The sequence below is a fragment of the Cupressus sempervirens genome, chromosome 10 (assembly GCF_028749045.1).
Source record: "Cupressus sempervirens isolate cs-2001-9-10 chromosome 10, ASM2874904v1, whole genome shotgun sequence".
Classification (NCBI taxonomy): domain Eukaryota; kingdom Viridiplantae; phylum Streptophyta; class Pinopsida; order Cupressales; family Cupressaceae; genus Cupressus; species Cupressus sempervirens.
This window is the reverse complement of record NC_143127.1, coordinates 989578410-989598495: the sequence shown is the minus strand read 5'-3', so window position 1 is coordinate 989598495 and position 20086 is coordinate 989578410.

The following is a 20086-nucleotide window of genomic DNA, read 5'->3' as shown; positions in this document are numbered from 1 at the left end:
ATTGCCAAGTGGTATTTGGAACAAATGTTTATTATGTAAATGGACTTTGGACTTTTAATTATTCTTTCATGGGGTATATGCACTGAGTTGTGGTGCCAAAAAGGTGACAACTCTTTATTTTTTTCTTATTATGAATAGCATGTATGCGCTATTAAAAAAGTGAATTTTTATAGATGGGCTACATACCCATAGCCCATCATTTTCATCTCAATTTTTTTGCATTCCTACAATAGCAACATGTACATGGGTTGAAGAAACAAAGGTTTTCACCATCTCCCTTGCCAATATGCCTCCTCGTCGGCAAAATATGAGATCACAAGCATACCCATGCCCACGCCGAATGTGATCTAGACTTCATTTTGCATTGTTTGATATGTTTTTCATATTGTTTTGTAGGTTTTTTATATTGTTTTGTAGGGTTTTTACAATTTTTATTTAGATTTATTTATTTATTTGTATTTCAATTGATTTTTTATTAGGAAATGTCCATAATCAACCAAAAAATCCACAAGAACCTCAAAACCAAAACCCTCCCCAAGAAGAACAAAAAATTCCACAACCCGAACCAATTGCAAGACCTTCGCCAGGCACACAAAAAAATATAATAAATGAAATAGAGAGAGGCAAAACTGAATTAGGACTCATTGCTCAGTTGAAAGAATCTGGACAAACCAATCCAATGAGGACTCAATTGGCATCATCCCTCGAATCCATTAAGACCTAGATAGCCTCAGTTAGTGGTTAGTTAGATATTTGGTGGGTTAAGAGGGATGAACAAAAAATATTTTATGTAAATAAATTGTCATATGAAGATGTTAAAAAAAAGAAATACCAAAAGGTAGAATATGTGCATTATTTAGAAAACCTAGTGAGCAAAATACTATTAGAGAGGGTACTAAATGGTTCCCCATCCATTGGTGCATATAGTATGCTATTAGAAATAATTTTTGGGATAGATGGTGGATGGTTTTTAATGCCCCTCCTTGCAACAATCATGAGGTCCCCATGTATTTTTTGAAAACATTATATTGTGAGTTTGTCCTTGGGGAGATCCCCAATGATATAGTAGACTCCTAAGGTAGAGATGGGGGGTCATCATTTGAGAGGATAGGAGCACATTGTGACCCTAATGTAGTTAGGGCACCTGTGGTCAAGCCATAGTGTGAGCATGTGACTATTCCTTCAATTGTTTAGGAACATGTAGAGGCCAGCACTCTAGGGACCATTAATGCTTTGATGTATACCCTCATCCATTCCATGAGCCTATTAGTTGAGGGGGATCCATCTATGCATTGTGATCACATGTGCACTTCATGGGGATCCCTATGCACATTTGGCACTCATGCTGGAGATGGTGTGGATGACGGGCTTGTCACTGATCAGTTCTTGAACGACACATTTGGCATTGGAACATAAGTAAATTACAATTATAATTTACTAATTTGATCACATTTCATATTTATAGTGAATGATTAATTAATTAGCATCTATTGACATTGTTCAAAATTCAGGGTCAGAGTGTTGTCGGGCCTAGCAGCGATCCTCCAACCCCATTTTTTGTCCACTCCATGAGTCTAGAGGTATGTATCGATTTAATAATTTAAATTAATACATATATTTATTAAGTAATCATATTAAGGATTGACAAAAAATTATGCATGTGCTTCAGTTCTCTACTGGACCGTCAACCTTTACTATGGACTCGGAGCATAGACATCATACGAGCTATGTACAGGTACATTTTTTTCATGTTAATTTAATTAATTTGATTATATTTGTTTCATGTTTCATGTTACATGTAAGTGTATTGTATGACATGTAGCTCATGATGTCAGACACTTCTCCTCATCTCTAACAATTCGTCGATCATGGAGTGGCCGTAGCTATGGCTAGCTCACAGCCATTGACTGAGGTATGAAAGAATTTTCTTGATTTTAGTTGTTGTTTATAATAGTTAGTATCAAAATTTCTAATGTTATTTATAAGTGATTATATTTATTGAATTATTGTAGGGTCTTGTCACGCCTGATCATCCAGGAGCCTTCGAGGTGGACTTACAAAGTGACTATCTGATGGTGGCAAGAAAATAATTAATTTTGTGTGTACATATATTTGATTTCAACGTATAATAAATATTGATTCATATATACTTTTTTTGTATCAACTCGAGTTAGAGAAGAGCCTCAACAAGAGGACGAGTGAGTGTGTTAGGAGGACCCCATCATCTCCACCATCTCCCTCCACATGACAACAGAAGACATCGAGAGATTTGTTTCCTTCCTTTTGTGGGAAGGAAAAGATATAGTTGATCTGGACATGTATATATATAGGCATTAGTGGACATATTTGATACACATTTGATGTATATGACATTTTAAATTAGATGTATGACATTTATTTGATGTATGACATTATTCGACTTACGACATTATTGGTTAATATATGATATGTTTGTTCATATACTACATTATTGGTTATCATAATATATTATGTGTTTGTTAATGTACATGACATTATTGGTTATCATTTTATATTATATGTTTCTTCATGTATGACATTAAATTAGATATGTTCATGTATGACATTAAATTAGATATGTGCATATATGACATTAAATTCAATACCTAATTTGTTCAAAACTTTGATAGAATATTGATTAACAATCAACTTTATCACTATTTAAGCATAAGTTAATCATTTGCAATATGTCATTGTCATATGATTTATGATCTTGTTCATGTTTAAAGTTTTCCTTCTCTATCATTTGTTTATCAAGTTTAATTCAATACCTAAGTAGTTTGAATTTTTGATACAATATGGATTGGAAATAAACTTTATTAGTCAAGATTGATTAGGACCTCCTGGTAATAAACTTTATCAGGAAATATTCGTGGACCTCCTGGCAATTGGTCACCTAAATGAGAACCTTGAGATTTATTAGGAACTCCATGAAAGAAATCAGTAGCTTGAGAAGCTCTCCATTTGTTAGCTGAATTAAAACCTTGGATTGTAGACGGTTGGACTTCATTGTATAGACCAATTTTATAGATATACAATCAAATAAATAGTGTATTCATCTAAGCATAGAAATATTGTTACATAAGAAGAAGATCAAGTTTTACAATTGCTAATAATCACAATTGCTAATAATCACTAATGTATGCACATACACTTAAACCTAAAAAGGATGACCTAAAGAAGACAAATTAAGTATGAAGTCAAGACAAAATCGATAAGATAGTTCTAGCATGATATCTTCAATATTTTATGAATTAGAGAAAACTAAGTATTAATATGATGATCTCTATGAATCTATATCACCATCTATATGTCTCTCTGTGTCTCCCTAACTCTCTCTATTTTATCTCACATTCATCCTCTTCTTATATCTCTATTCATTTATCACTATGTTTTTATTTCCTTTAATCTTCATGTCTACCTACACCTTCTTTTATTTCCCTTTATCTCTATGCATCTTGTCCTTGTTTAGCAAGCATTGGATTTATAGGGATAGTGTTAAGAAACATACTTATGTTGCAAAGAGAGGTGAGAAGGTAAAAATAAGGGCATACTGTAAGTTGGAAGTTGAAGATGATTTAATGGTTGATAAGTGGGCATTTTATTATGATTATCCTAATGATCAGCACATTTTCATGGAGTTTGTACAAGGTAGAGCTCATTTCATTCTTATGATGTATGACAATCAATATGCAGATGCTATTTTGATTAAGTCTATTTTTGTCCCTTGATTGCAATCTTGGCTCCATGATGTTTTGATTTGGGAGGTGGTTAGATGGAACTATGAATATCTTTAAGTAATAAATTGTATTGATTTTGATTTAATTTATTATTAAATATTTTAATGGATACAACTTTTCTGTAAATGTTTCTTCATTATAGGCTTAATTATACCATTTTTACAATATGAATCTTCATGGTCACTTGTGGCTCTTCTCTAGTACTTATTTTTTTAATCTTTATAAATAATAAATAATTTAGTTATAATAGAGTTTTAGTCTTTTATGAAAATAATTTTTTGATGGAAGATTTTTCATTTAAAATTTTGTCTTACATTTAGTAAAATTGATATTTTCTGGATGCTTAAAGAAATTTCAACTTCATCAATAGACCAATGGCCTATTGACAATTATCTTTGTTTGAATTACTCTTTCCAACAAAATTAGATCAAAAGTTCTCTAAACATTTATGTTAAAAATAAGATAAAAATTTGATCACAAGTGGTCACAAAGTTTGTGTAGAATAAAAAATCATTGTTACAAAAAGAATATAGACAAGAAGAAAAAACACAATTAGCTTGTTGAGCTTCAATACATAACCACCATTCTTTATCATCAATTAAAAAATGTTAGAGATAGTAGAGAAAAGATGGATTATTTGCAAAAAAAGTCATTTAAAAAATCATAAATTTAACATAATCACTGGTAGTTTTATGTGTTTTCATACATTAATGATTGTAACATAATCACCAGTTGATTGGAATGTGTTGTTATTATTCTATAGTAACTAGATTAAGGTAAAAATAAAAGTTTAATAAATAGTTATGATGTATAGGAAAGAGAGATATCTTACATGAGAGGTGGACAAATCTAAAATGACACATAAGATACTTGTAAGAGGGAGCTATACTTGTTAATCAATTTACAATACATGTTATGGAAAATCATAGAGCATCTTTAAAAGGAAATAAAAGAGTATGACAAGTGGAAGGAACATGTTGTTTTTTAGATTCATATTCAAATTTGGGTGTTGATTTTCTAATGAAGGATTCAAGCACTGCAATTTGGTAGTTTTGGCTCATGTTATCCTTGTATCTCACTCTATCCTTGTATCTCACTCTCTCTTATTCCCCCCTCTTTATATTTCTATTTTTTCCATATCTATGTAGCCATCTATCCTCTTTATCTCCCCCTCACTAATGTAGGGATGTTGAGCAAGAAGTGAGGTTTAAGCACTTTCTTCTTCCTAGTCTACCAAACTAAACTTGTGGCCTTGGGTGAACCCACAATAGTGGGTTACACTTTTTTGCCTAAACTAACACTGAACTCTGAATTTTTAAGAAAACGTTCACTTTCAAATGCAAATTCATGTTTAACGGTTAGGAATTTGAAGATGAAGTAAACTAGAGTCTTTTAGGATTTTGTGTCTAGATTCTAAATCTATTTTTATTTTTTTTGAAATTTTTTTTTATTTTATTGAATTATTTTTTCTCCTACGAAAATTTGTATGATATCAAAAACCTGATTTTTAAAGAGTGACATTGTTTTTGACACACAACTTTTTTTCTACAATAGATATCAATGTGATTCTTTTGAACTTAGTTTTTTAACATCCATACCTAAACCGTAGAGTTGGTCTTATATCTTTATCATTAGTATTTCATATTTTATTGTAGTTTAAAGTTGGCATAACACTAATTTAGACATACGTGGCTTTTGACACATGTAACTTATTATATATTTACCCAATTTTTAAAAAGTAAAATTTTATTGAAAGGTGACTCAAATACAAAGACCATACTTATTTTTCAAAAAATTTATTTTTATATTTACTATTTTTCCATGAGCGTTGAATATCGTAGTTTATTTTTTACAATAAACCTATATTTAATTCATGTTAAAAAATATATACCTAAAAAGTTTTAAAAGCACCAAATTCATAGTCATTAGAAAGCTAGTTTAGAGTACTTCAATCATGTACAATTTCAGGCCTTTAGTGCTCCATTTGAACCTGGTAATTCAGCTCTGAAGAAAGGAAATCATTGAAAAAACTTCAAACTATTCATGGGGGCTTCTAACTAGCTAGTTTCGATAGAAACTTAGTTTCTATCAAAATTATTTTACAAACTTTCGATAGAAACAAAATTTCTTAGTTTCTATCGAAACTATTGGGAGCTTGACCACATGGTTAGCAAACCGCTTTCCTAGTTTCGATCGAAACTATCCACCTAGTTTCGATCGAAACTAGGAAAGCCGGTTAACCCCTTAGAAGCAGACCATAGGGGTGTTTTTCTAGTCGGCTCCTTAGGATTTTTGTCTAGTCGGCTAATAAAGAGGTTTTTTTTTAAAAAAAAATTGTATATAAATATGAGTTTCATTTTTTACAATTTGCATTTATGTGAAATCAAGTTATTGGCTTTTGAATTGGGTAGAAAGAAATATTTGACAAACTTCAACCTATTTTCAAATTTTGGAGAAAGAATTTACGACATGGGCAATAAAGATAAAAGAGCAAGTAAATATGCACGAAGAAGAACTAAGGAACAAGAAGATGAAAATCGTCAAAAAATGCTAGCAAGATACTATCTTAGATCAGGTACACATGCACAATCTTTTTTCCAATGTATTTAATTAGTTTATTTAGTTAGGATTAGGGTTTAAATCCAATTAGGAATATCATATTTATCTTAAATTAGCATTAATAGATTAACTTAATATTAAGAGTTTATTTGAAATTATGTTCATATTTAGGCCATTAGGGTTTATCCAATTATGTCCATATTAGTCCTTAGGGTGAATATTAAATTATGAATAAATTTAAATTATGAATTTATTTAGCATGGGAATTACCTTGTTTATTCAATTATGTTAATAATTTATAGTCCATTAAGGTTTATTAGATTATGATTAAAATTAAATAAATGAATTTATTTAGGACGTAGTCAACCATGACAACCTATCGACATTGGAGAAGGTTCATCCCAAGTTCAAATAGGTACATGTGCATCTCTTGCAAGTATATAATATAGATCTTTCTAGAATTCTAGGTCTCTATCAAACTTTATATCTTTAATTTTTTAATTTAGTGAGCGATATTTCCCCTTATAAACTTACTTGATTTTATTTGTTATATCGTGCACATGCAATTCTAGTAGATGATGAAAATGTTGGACATGAGGAAATTGAAGATGAAGCAATGTATATTGAAGAAGGACCATCTAAAGGTTAGATAATTTAATCAAGTACATAATATTTCACTCTTGAGTTAAACATGTATATATGTATACATATATGTCCCCTAAATCTAGATTGTATCTTAAGACTTTGTTTCATTTTTTCTTGTGCAGCCCGAGATCAAACAACAAATGAGAATGTTAATTTAGCTCAAAGATTGAAGAGAAAAATTAATCATAGAAACATAGATCATTTAATTGAAATGGATGTGGAAAAATTGAGAGAATATGCTAATCAACCTACACATACTACGAAGAGGAAATTGAATAAAAAGTCTAAAGACATAATTGCACAATTTAAGAATCTATCAACAGTGGAGAAAACTCAACTATTATCAATTTCACTTCTCAAAGATGAATTAAAAGAGCCACTGAGACTATTGGGTATAGATACAAGTATAAAAAAGATGAGGACTTCTAAACTAGAAAAAGATATTGTTGAAAGTGTTAAGGAAGGGTTACATTCCATTGGGAAAAAAACTAGATCTGCAGATAAATCCATTGCACGAAGAGTGATACTAACATCTATTTTAAATAAGAAAACATCCCAAAATAGACAGATCTCTTCATTATCATCTCATTTCGAGTATACTCAGAAGACAGTACTACATTATCTAAAAAGGAGAAACAATTTGAATGATAGTACATTAGAAGGCAATTGGGCACTAATGTGTAGAGCTCCTCGATCTGACATGATTGGGGAAACAATTAAGAACTTAGTTATTCAATTTTGGATTGATAATACTCGTCCTTCACCAAATAGAAGAGATATCATCAAGCAAAGGATTGTGCCCAAGGAATATATTCAACACGCAAAACATTGGTTGGATGTCACTCAACATGAATTGTATCTCTCATTTTGTAATTTAAATCCTAACATAAAGATTGGACAAACAATGTTTGAAAGATTGAAGCCCTATTTTGTGAAGATAAATAAATCTTTTGAAACATGTTGTTGTCGATATCATGTTGAATTTGATCTGTACTATGAAGGGTTTCGAAAGATGATAGAAGAAAGTGGTGAAACTTCTCAAAATACTTTTCCTAAACGACCAAGTCAATTCATAACATCAATCTTATGTGACAAACCAAATGATTGTGTCTGTGAAATAGATTGCATAAGAGAAACTTGTGAAACATGTGGTAACTTGACTAAATTTCCTTTGAGAGAAGAAGATACTAATATGACAAGGATGGTAAAATGTAAGAGATATAAGTACATAAAGTCAGAAACAAAAGCTGGAAAAGAATCAACAAGGTTAGAATATGTAGAGGATGAGATATCGGCTGGAGAATTTATGTCAAATTTTTGTAAATTGATTCAACCATATATACACCATGCATTTTTTGCTAAGTGGCAAGCAGAACAATTTCAAACACTAAGAGAAACTTTCCCACTTGGAACAATTCTATCTGTTGTTGACTTTGCAGAGAATTACTCTTTCGTATCTCAAAAACAACTTCAAGCAGAATACTACTATACAGAGCAGGTTACTATTATGGTTCAAGTGTCTTATCGACATGCACAAATTGATCTGGATGGTGTGGAAAGTACAAATCAAGCACGAGTCATTAAAAAAGAGTATCACTTTTATATTAGTGATGACAAAGAACATGACACAAATTTTGTGGAACATTGTTTTAAGACATTTTTTGAATATTTGAAAAACAAAAACATTAAAATAGAAAAACATTTGGTATGGTCAGATGGATGTGCAGCACAATTTAAATCAGCTAGACCATTTTATGCATTATGTAGATATCACCGATACCTTAATATACCACACATTTGGAGTTTTTTTGAGAGTGGACATGGAAAGGGTGAGCATGATGGTGCAGGAGCTTGTATCAAACATGCTTTAAGAAAGTATCAAATGAACTATAAAGGATATCACATTAATAATGCTCATGATGTGGTTGAGTGGTGCAAAACACATTTTTCGGTGTCAACAAATATAGATAACACATCATCAGAAGCGGATCAAGTCATACCATTTAGAGTGTTTTGGGAGGTATCAGGTATATATAAATTAATTTGTTCATATTTTTAAATTGAATCCTAAATTTATATTTAATATGTTACCTTAGATGATCTCTAACTAAATTATGGACCTTGTGTACAGATTCAGGTGTTGATAGAAGATCAATGCATGCATGCAAGAGGGTAGAGAAGACACGATCTTTGCATTCAGTCATGAGTACAAATAGTAATGTGTGGTCATTGTATACAAGAGAATACTCATGTTTTTGTCCTAATTGTATTGATGAAGACTATGGTGGTTGCATTAATCAAGAACGTGGATATGTGGGTGAATGGACTTTGGTTCCACTAGATGTTATTAATACAAATGAGTTTGAGGACAAAAACTATGATGATATTCCATTGATTTCTAGTGATTATAACCATATTTCAGGATTGATCAGAGTTTTTATGTATGAACTATATATATACCTGGATCATGTACATGTATACATTTTTCATAATTTTGGTTAATTTTTATTATATATATGTACTTATGTAAATGACGTGTATCTAGAATTTTGACATATATAAGTTTGTGTAGGAAATGTTTTTGCAGTCATAGCAGAATTGGAAAATGTAGAAGGTGCTTACTATTATTTATTACATTGCACCATGGAAAGAGAGAAGCTAACAAAGACTGAAATAAGTGATGAAATTGTTTTTCCCACAGGTTAGTATATAGTTGAATTATGTATATATGTATGTCAAGTATCTATATTTTTAATGAATTCAAATTCTTTGACTTAAATTCAAGAGTGATGTATTTTTTAAATGTGTACATGTGCAGGTTCTATTGCTGTACAAGGAACATATTTGATGCAAATAAAAGTACTTAAAAGTGGGATTCATTTCACCGATTATCAACCTAACAATAAGGTATATCAATATAGTAACCATGTTATTGCCACTGGTCTAACTCTTCATCCAGTCAAAGGACCTGGAATACGTAAGTGGAGGCTCCATATTGATGATCATGAGAAAATATTAAATGTTATCCAAGAACGAGTTGATCCACTTGATATGAGATAGAAACAACTCCTAATTTGAAATGTAACTCAAGAACAATTTGAAATTTGGTTCAAACTATTTGAAATTTGGTTGAACAATCATTTGATCAATTTGAAATTTCGTGGAATAACTAATTTTCTAAATTGAACGTTTACTCTTTCATTTTGAATTTTCTAAAGTAACTAATTATAGAAATTATGAACTTATATGTACATGTGTGTACACTAATTACCTGACATGTGCACCTTAAGGGAAAGAAATTCGAACACCACTTGTCTTAAGAGGATGAAATTAGGAGTTTGTAAAATTAATTATATTGAACTTTCTATTTCACTTAACTTGTCAATTTTTGGACACATGTACGCTTTCAATTTAACTAATTAGGACATGTACTTTCAATTTCAGGACATGTGAGCTTCCAATTTAACTAATTACCTGATATGTGAGCTTTCAATTTTAGGACATGTGAGCTTTCAAGTTCAAATTGCGATTTGTTTAACTAAATTTTGAACATGTACATGTTTTAAGTTGGACTTGAATTAGAACATTGGGCTTAAGGGGATAAAATCCTAGGATACATGTGTGCACTTGAATTAAAATTTCACTATGATTAAAATTTGAAATATAACTCAAGAACAATTTGAAATTTGGTTCAAACTATTTCAAATTGTGTTGAACAATTTGAAATTTGGTGTCCAATAACTAATTTTCTAAATTGAACGTTTACTCTTTCATTTTTAACTCAATGCAAGAATTCATTTAACTTTCTAAATTATATTGAACTTTCTATTTCATTTAACTTGTCAATTTTAGAACACATGTACACTTTCAATTTAACTAATTAGGACATGTGCTTTCAATTTTAGGACATGTGAGCTTTTGATTTAACTAATTACTTGACATGTGAGCTTTCAAGTTCAAATTGCAATTTGTTTAAACTAAATTTTGAACATGTACATGTTTTAAGTTGGACTTGAATTTTACAACATTGGGCTTAAGGGGATAAAATTCTAGGATATGTGTACAAATAAAAGGGATGAATTCTATAGATTTACTCGAGTTAGGAATTATGTACAACTAATTACCTGATACTTTAACATTTAATACATGTTCAATATATTACCAAACATTTAAATTACATGAACTATTTATATATATATATATATATATATCTAAATTTAATCAATATATTAAACATGCACGTACATATCTAAATAAATTACTTACATATCTTAGATAGAAACAATTTATAATATACTAGATCTAGATCTAGTATGTACATTAGATTCCACAACATAATGCAACATGTATCTATCTAGAGATCTATCAGAAGATAATATCAAATATAAATATAGTGTGCACACATGTAGACATGTAAATCTAGGTACATCTATATCAAATCAAATATAAATATAACATGCATCATGTGTGTATATAAAGTGTCTATCTAACATATATGAATGTCTCTCTGGATGAAAGTCTACAAAAAATCATCTAAATAAAAAAAACTATAGATCATCACGTGCAAGACTATCATCACCACGCCTCCTCACAACATGCTCTGAAGACTGACTACTATCAAGGTGCTCACTAGGATGTGCTGACCCCTATATATAAATTCAAGAGAAAGTGATATCAATATATACATACATTTAATCAAGAGAAAGTGATATTGAAATACATGTACATGTATTTAATCAAAACATAAATAAACATTACCTGTCCACTACTGACATCATCCAATGAGTCTCGATGACGTACACAATCTGGCATCAAAGCTGGAGTAAAAATAGGCACATCCCCCTGCATTGTACACGTGCATGGGCAACACATCAAATTAAAATTTCTCTACATGATTACATTTGAATCTACGTGCATGATATACATGTACATGTGCACACATGCACATGTCTAAATTAAATTAGTTTGAAATGATTGAAATTTTAACATGAACTTGAAACTTTTTTTACTTGTGTAGATGGTGGCATCTGATAATACTCGGACTGCCTAGCATCGATCGTGTCCACTAATGCATCCAGATTTTGTTGTGTCGCATCAAGCTCAATCTCTGCATCTACGCGAGCCCCATGGCTGGTGACTGGCACATGTCCTAATAATGACGAGCCAAGTGGACTATGTACATGAGATGGCATAGAAGTAGAATCATCACGTGTCAACAAGTCCATCCACCCTGTGGTCAACAAGCTCAAATCAACATGATCAAGGCCCACATCTGAACTCTGAGCCTGCACTGTAACACTGGCTGAAGGGTCTGTGGTATGTATATATCTCTGTGGAGCAAAAGAGTGGTCAGTAGATGGATCATCATGTGCACTACCACCATGACCACTACCTGATCGATGAGAGGAATATGGCTGAGGATGTGTCCTAGTACTACCATGGACATGACCTCGAACATCTGATATGGGTATGCCAAGATGCTCTGATACAAATCTATATGTATCTAATAAATCCTTAGCCAAACCAATCATAGTATCTCGTGCCAACACTCCAGTGAGACCCTCTAAGCTAGCCACTGAAGGGATGTCTACTGCACTGTACAAGTCTCCTGAAGATGAAGCATAGGATGATGATCTGGAACGCCGACGAGACATCAAATACTAACCAACCTCATCACTTGAAATAGATCTGACAACTGCTACAATCTCTCCAACTCCCTGAAGGACCCCACATAACTGAGTGGTACGCATGGCCTCATTAGCTGATGGACCTAACACAAGGGAAATAGCAGGCGCCCTCTCTTCAACAATCGATCTATGTGCCAGTGGGGGATGACCTGGCTGCCTATCAGCCAATCTACCACACCCCTATCCTAAATGTCTTGGTAAATCTATGTAGTTCACCGCCCTGCGTAAGCGAACCTCTGCATAAAGCTGTTGGGCAAAATAGAGTGGAATTTGGTCATTATTTGGATAACGACCATGGGCAGCAAGGAAGCATGGGTATATCAATGCAGCCATCTATGGATCTGTACACTTAAGGGGAGAATACCCCTTCACATAATTTTGTGAAAGATAATGAGGGAAACATTCCCTCTTCAGGACATCTTTGGGCACCAAGCCCTGCACCTCCTAGAGTGAAAGACCAGAGGAGACCTCTTGTCTCTTACTGTCAAGGACAACTTGTATAGTATGTGCAGAATATGGGGTAGCGCCATGAATCTCATCTCAAATAAATGTCAGGCTGCGTAAGATAGTCTGGCATGTACCACTATAAACACTGGAGTATGTGCCACTAGTCAGGGATTCCTGGAGTCTATGAATCTCTTGGTTAGTGCAATCATAGAGCTCCTGAGGTGGGATAGGTAGTTGATCATGGGGGACATGATGCTGCTCAGGGGGGACAGGCTGTTGCTTAGGGCCTGGGATAGGCTGCTCGGGCCCGGGTATAGGCTGCTGCTCAAGGCCCAGGATAAGCTGCTCGGGCTCGGGTATAGGCTGCTCGAGGGGGACAGGCTGCTCGAGGGGGACAGGCTGCTCGGGGGGGATAGAAGGTTGTTGATCAGCCATGTCAATGTATGTAGGTGCGTGTATAATTTGTAAACCTAAAAATTAAAATCAAAATGTATGACATTTAATAAACTTGAAATCTATATTAACATATATGTATGTACAATTTGACAAAATTAAAAAACTTGTATCTAAATTGTTTTAATAAAATTAAACATGCACGTACATGTCTACATATATATAAAAGTCCTAAAACTTAAATGAACATATACCTTAAAAGAAAACAAAATTTTAAAACACATATGTTGTTATATATATAATGTTTGTAACTCAGGGACCTTTTAAGAACTACATGTCTGCAAGTTATATATCTATCTAAGTTAGATTGAATGTTCAAAGGTTTTAGACATATGTGTGCACATAAACTTGTCAGATCTATTTGCATATATAGATCTATTTGTGTACAGATATATAACATTGATGTATCATTTTGAGACCTTGATATCAATGTTTAATTAGTTTTAGGATTAGGGTTCAATTTGGTTTGAACTATTTGATTAGGTTTACATGCTTAGGTTTCAATTAGGACAAGAGTTAATAAATTGAATTAACGTTTCAATTCAATCTTAGGGTAATGGTTCAATTTTGTTAATGGTTGGGGAAAGGATTTAAGGTTAAATTAAAGGTTTCTACTATTAAATTGGGATATACAATTACCTGTTTATGATCATGGTTTAATTCAATTTGGTTTATAAGTATAATATTAATTAGTTAAGTGCCAGGGTTACCTTTCAATCTAGTTTGATATATTCAATTTGGTTTAAGGTCAAGACCTAGGGGTTAGTTTATTTTAGTGTTAAATATTAAGATATAATGCTAAATTATGATATCACTCATTTTTTGATATTTTGATATGATGGACATGTCATAAATGACATTTCTATATGATTCTTTTGATATGATATGCATGGATTATATATATATATATATATAATCTTATTATTTAGCCCATAAATTATCATTTATAATATAAGGGTTTAGAAATTAAATTTTAAGATCTTGAGGTTAGGGTTAGGGTTTGGATAATTAAATTTTAGTTTTAGGTTTACCTGGTTAGAGTTAGAATTATGGTTAGGGCTATGATTTAGGATTGAGAGCACGATTAAAGGGTTAGGATCATGTGGTCAGAGGTCCCAAGTACTTGAGTAGAAATTATAGTCTAGATCAATTAGGGTTAGTAAAGTAGGCAAGTTAGAATTTAGGATTTAGGGTTATAGTTATGATTCTAGGGTTAGGGTACATTGGGTTTACATTTCTATTAGTACTATTTATAGGGTTAGGATATGGGTTGACATTGGTATTAGTATTATTTTTAGGGTTATGGTTTGTACATCAGGGTTTAAATTTATGGATCTAGGATTATGATTAGGGCTTATAATTTAGGATAAGAGTTGGGGCTTATCATCTAGTATAAGGGAACTTACCAAATTATAATTTATGATTAGGGTTAGAATAATGGTTTAGTACTTAAATTAGTTTATATCTAGCTAGCTTTTAAAATTAGAGTTTAGCATTTAAATTTAACAAATTTTAGGATCTTAGTGTACATACATCTTGATTCTAGGGTTTAGTATAATTTAGGGTCATGGTTTAACATTTATTCAATTATAGCTTATAGGTTTGTACATGATCATTGCTAGAAGTATGGTTAGAGGGTTACGGTATGGGTTTACATCATGTTGAACTAGAAGTATGATTCTGAGGGTTAGGATTTGTATTAGCAATAAATATTTTGATTATGGTTTTAACACATAGTTTAAATAAATTTATATAATTAAAGTTAGGATCAAGTATTAATATGATTTACTATTTAATGTTGGGGTTTATCATTTAGACCTCTATGGTTCAAATTGAGATTTAGAAGAGTTTTATGGTTTCAAGTGTGCATCTAAGTGAAATGTCCCTTTTCTGATTTTTGTATGATATTTCCAACCTCTAATCAGATTTTCAAGATCAAACAACTAATATCACAAAGATCGACCAAATTTCTCAAGAAACCCCAAATCGGGTATGTCAGAAATTGTGCCAAAAGCTTCACAGCTTCACAAATTATTAATAAATCTGAAAGTGGACATTTTTAAAAAAATTTCAGGAGCATAACAGCCTACAAAATGAAATTTCCAGATCTGTATAGCCTTTACAGAACAGTTCTCAAATGTAGGACAAAAACTATGCTCATCGGGCTCTCGAAATTAACACAAAAATGCTCGGAAACACCATAAAAACACTAATAATCTACCTCAAAAGTTTAATCATGTCCCAATACATATATTCAGCTATATTTTAATACCTTAAAGTCTGAAATACAGCAGCAACCCAAACTGATATGAAATACTCAACTGAAAACACCAAACTCATACAAAAAACACACCCAAAAACCCACAAATCTGCACTGTTCAGCACAAAGGAAAACTCTGTATGAGCATGCACATGGAATAGCTTCAAACTCCCATCCTTAGCCTTCTTGGAAACCTGCAAACTCCCATTCTTGGGTCTCCCTGGAAACCTGCAAACTCCCGTTCTTGGGCCTCCTTCTCCACAAGTTTGGCAGTCTCTGAAGAATAACAAAGAATGAGCAAAAATCAAGTTCTTGAATGAGCCCAAAATGCCTCCAAAACCCCTTAAAAGAGGGCATAACCATAAATCATGTCCAAGAGAGGTTAATGAAACATATTTTAATAATAATTTTCATTTATTAGTCCAATGGTTTCCAAAGATTAACCCCCTTTTTTCGAATCTTCACTTTCTTGGGCCTGCCTGCCTTAGCAAAGATTTTTTTTTTTTTAATTATTTGAAAAGGGGACATGACAAGCCCTCCCCTCCCAAACATTGCTTGTCCTCAAGCAATGGCTGAACAATAAACCAATCAATCCACCTGGATCCCAAATGTAGTCATGAACTATACTACTACCAATTAACACAGGCTCCTGCAATATCCTTTGCAATATGACCAAGAGGAATCCATAATCAAACTGACAATTATAGCTCAACCAAACTCCAAAATCACCACTACCATAGTCAAAAACCCATGAGACACAAACTATTAGAACATCAGAACCCAAGTAAAGTGGACAAATCAAACTACCAACATAGTAAATACCATCAACACATCCCACTAGCCTATACGGAATGTACAATCCAACTCTGCAAAAATGGTGAATGCTCTCGAATGAAACTATACCCAGTATGGAGAATCCACACACTATACAACTCCTGTAGTCAACACAACTCTACAAATCATCAGCCACTATCTCATAACCATAACTCCCATGCACTGCTGATGGTGAAAAGACATTACAAGATAAATAGTAAGAAATGGAATCCAAACCAAATGTGTTTGCCATCAACTCCTCAGCACAAGGATCAAATGCTAACTGATGTACATACCCTACAATATAATGTTGATAAAAAAAACCAACCTCAGTCAATAGCTCACCATGAAGAAGTGATACAACCCACTGTGACTGATCACCGGCTAAGTCAGGAGATGTCATAGCCAAAGGAGTAGAATCAATAACAACACCTGCCGAAGCATCACTCCAAAAATCCTGCTCTAAGTCATGTATTATCAACCTGTCAACTACAGGACCTATCGCCATGTCATGCCCATCACAACTCTCATCCCAAGGCATCAAACTATCCCATAACTGATGATAAGCACTAGGAACCAAAGTACATCTCTGTATCATCATCTCATCAACATGGTCATCAAAGGTAGATTGATGAGCATACCTCACAGTGTAATGCCGATAGAATGCACCAATCTCAGTCAGTGGCTCAGACTGCAATCCAGATGTAACTAACTGCAATCGATCATTAACCAAGTTGGAACTGACTACTACCTCTGAAGACATTACCAAGGGAGTAGTATTACTAGCAGGAACCATGCCAACTATCAGCTCACCAACATCACACGTGGTCTTTGATACAACATCTCTAGTCTTTATGCCATTAGTACTAGAGGTCACCACCATGTCAAGCACACCAGAAAAATCTTCTACAACACCCAAATCAATTGAACCTGACTCTAGTGGGAATGAACCTGATATGCCAATTTTAGTATCAAGGATGGATGCATCCCCATCTCCACTATCTCTAACAATCTCGGCCATGGACATCCTCGAATCACCAAACACCACAACTTATGACTATATAGAATCAGGTAAAGACTGTAGTCGCTCTAACTCCATGGTCACCTTAGCCAAATGAAACTGTGACTCCTTGAAAGCCAACTGTGTACTCTCAAGAATCTCAGAAGTTACCTCAAGCTGCTCAATAAGCTCACTCACCTCATCTTCCTTGGCCAACAATGCATCATATGCTGTACTGCCCCACTCCATAAGATAATCTCTATCGGCTACCAACTGCATATAATTCTGTCTCAAAATCTGAATAGCCTCCTATAAAGAGTGGAACTCTATCAAGGAAAGATAACTGCCTCCCTGCTCATCACTAGTAGGAGAACCCCATCCATAAATTGCTAGCAACTGACGAGCAGCATCGAAATGCTGGCAAGGGATAGCAATGTCTCGATCACTAACTCTCAACTAATTAGACACATGATGGCATCGGCTTGACTATCTCCTACAAACCTCCTCTGATGCACTGTCTAAAGGAGTATCCTCAAAGTTACTAGTCTCTAGAGTATTACCGTCCATATCCTGTGAATCAAATCTAAAGCTCATATCAACATATGGAGTATCAAAAACATTAGCATTGCTGTCCAACTCCTCTATACCCAAGGAAACTAAGTCTTCAAAACTGCCCACTACATCCTCCTGGATGTCATCAATGCCAATATGATCCTGGGACTCATCTATACACACTGCCAAATATGAAATATCATCAACACATTCCAGCAAGTATGGTCGACTGGATATATGAACAAAGCCCAACATTGGTGTATAAAAACTAATACCAACATCAGACAAGATACTGGCACAGGAAAAGACAACACCGTGTAATCTATTAATCAAATCCATGATAGCACCCAAACAAACACTGCTACCAAAAAGTGTTAAAGATCTCCAGTCAACTGAATCCCAAATGCCAATATAACAATCTCGAGTCCATATCCGTAAACTAGAATCAACTGGTAACTCAAGAAAACTCCTCACCTGAGTAATATGACCAATACCAACTAACTCTACATACCTATCATGATGAGATAATGAAGTCACAATACTATCTTTGTTCACCTTCAGCTGGTTGGACAAATCATGTGAAGTACTACCAGCCTCAACCTCATGTGGTGAAGCATCTAACTGTGCCTGGTACTCTTTCTCAAAAAAATCATGAATGCTCAATGTATGCTCATCTCTACCAGGTATCTCACCATCTTGCACAACAACATCCTCATAATCATCATCTGAACCCACTACACTGTAGTCACTGCCTGTTGTAACTATACCATCCTAAATACTTGTGGCATCACCCTTTGATGACGTGTAAGTAATTGTCTCAATTTGAGTATCAAGTTGACCATTACTATAAATCTGTGTAATATTCTTTCCCACCACCTCTTGTGGCAAAGTAGAATCTGAGACCTCTACCTGGCTATCAGCTAGTTTCTCAAACTCTTCATGCAAGTTCTTGGTAATTGTGTCATCTACCCTGTGAGAAAATCTGCCAAATAGAAATCTAGTCAAATTATCCACCTTATCTGGGTTGGAAAACATGTCATTCATTATACGGTGGTGCTCAATCAACTATTCAGACATGTCATGGCTTATTTTCATAAGTTTATCTTGAATGTCTAAATAACCATCCCTTCTACTGTTTTGACTCTAGATATCAATTGTCCAAGATCGTGTCCTCTAAGATTCTGTACTATAGCTGTCCATTTTGGATAAAGTAGAGTATAACCCCAATAGGATATAACTTCTTCAAACACCAAGAACTAACATGCAAATGATTAGAAGTAACATGCAACCATAGATTTTGACATGCAATTGATTAGAAGCAACATGCAACCACCAAATTCACCAAGAACTAACATGCAAATGATTAGAAGTAGCATGCAACCATAAATTTTTTCATGCAGCTGATTAGAAGCAACATGCAAGATCTGGGTAGCTGTCAAAAATACAAGATCTGGGTAGCTATCAAAAATGCAAAATCTGGGTAGTTGTCAAAACTGACATGCAAGATCTGGGTAGTTGTCAAAACTGACATGCAAACTTCTACAACCACCAAATTCACCAAGAACTAACATAAAAATGATTAGAAGTAGCATGCAACCATAAATTTTGACATGCAGCTGATTAGAAGCAACATGCAACCATAAATTATGACATGCAAGATTTGGATAGTTCTAAAAACTGAAATGCAAGATCTGGGTAGTTGTCAAAATTGGCATGCAACTTCTACAAACCCTCAGGCTGGCAAGATCATGGCTCTGATACCACTGAAATCTCCCTTTTCTAATTTATGTATGATATTTCCAACCTCTAATCAGATTTTCAAGATCAAACAACTAATATCACAAAAATCCACCAAATTTCTCAAGAAACCCCAACTCGAGTATGCCAAAAATTGTGCCAAAAGCTTCACAGC